We start from the raw sequence: 1,545 nt of genomic DNA, 5'->3' as shown, positions 1-1,545 counted from the left end.
CTATTTTGGTTGTGAGACTAGCCTTTAACAGCTGAGCCATCTCTCCATCTATGTATGTATGTATCTATCATCTATTTATGGTGTGTGTGATGGATGTGTAGACGTGTGCCATTGCATGTGTAGAGGTCCAGCTACAACCTTTGGGCATTGGTTCTCTTATTTCACTATGTCGGTTCCTGGGACAAACTCAGCTCATCAGGGTTGGCAGCATAAGCCTCTACCGACAGAACCATCTCCCTGGCCTTCCTGCTGCTTCTTACTCAACAACAACAACATCTTGAAGTATCCCTTTCAGGCATGCGGGTCACAAAAAAGCCATCTTCATTATTTTCCTCCTGATGACTTTCAATGTTCACCTCTTGTTTTCTTCCTCTTACTCTGTACCAAGGACATACAGTTGAGTGCCCATAAGTTAAATATATGTATGCCACAACACTCTTGCATTATTAGATGAAGAAAAGCAGGTACAGAGCAGCCTATATATAGGAAGACTGCTTTGTGGGGGGAAAATGTATGAGGAAAATTCTGGAAGGAAGCATAAAAATGCAAATGGAACTTGACTGGCTGATGCTCACTTGGCCCTCCCCTCACTTCCCTGGCTCTCATCTGTTCCTCTCACAATCACCACCATTGTCAGGGTACATTTGGCTGCCAGGAATGGGAGCCCAATCAAGAGAGGCTTGTGGGAGAATTCAGGAACTTCCGAGGGCCATTTACTCCTCGAGAACAGGGACTTATTTGTGCTGCTCACTCCATTTTGTTGAATAAATCTTCGGGTTGGCACAACAAAAATATGAATCCAAGCTGGCTCCTTTGAGTCCCCAGGGAGGGCTAGCTGACTGTTGCCTTTCCTTCAATACCATCCCTGCTCCTTCCGTACTTTTCCCCAACAGTCCAGTCCATATTCCTTCTCTTCCTCCTTCCCCCCTTTCCTCTCCCGTCATTTCTGGGTCTTGCTATGTAGCCATGGCTGGACTGGTATTCACTATGCATGTGTACATAGATTTATGTGTGTGTGGAGCATGCACATGTGTTCTGTGTGTGTGTGGAAACCAGATCTCAACCCTACAGTGTCCTTCCTCAGGAGCTGTCCACTGGAGCTTGGGGATTAAGCTAGTCCCCACCTTTCCAGTGTCCCCATCCCTGGCTCTGTGTATACATGTAGGAGATTCAGCTCATGATCCAAGCTTGAGAGTGGAACACTTTACTGACAGTGCTGTGTTCTCGGTCAACTTTATTATATGTTTGTTTATTTATCTATTTGTTTATTTTTTGTTTTGTTTTTGTCTTTTTGAGACAGGATTTGTCTGTGTAGTTCTGGCACCTGTCCTGGAACTTGCTCTGTAGAACAGGCTGGCCTTGAACTCACAGAGATCCCCTTGCCTCCTCCTCCTCCTGAGTGCTGGAATTAAAGGCGTGTGCCACCACCTCCTAGCTTTATTACATTTTAATTAAAATCTGCTCTCATGTAGCATAGGCTAGTGTTGAATCCCTGATCTTTCCATCTCTGCTTCATAAATACTGAAGTCGCCAGGCGGTGGTGGC

This window comes from Microtus ochrogaster, unplaced genomic scaffold (genome assembly GCF_000317375.1).
Source record: "Microtus ochrogaster isolate Prairie Vole_2 unplaced genomic scaffold, MicOch1.0 UNK47, whole genome shotgun sequence".
Classification (NCBI taxonomy): domain Eukaryota; kingdom Metazoa; phylum Chordata; class Mammalia; order Rodentia; family Cricetidae; genus Microtus; species Microtus ochrogaster.
This window is presented reverse-complemented; position numbering follows the sequence as displayed.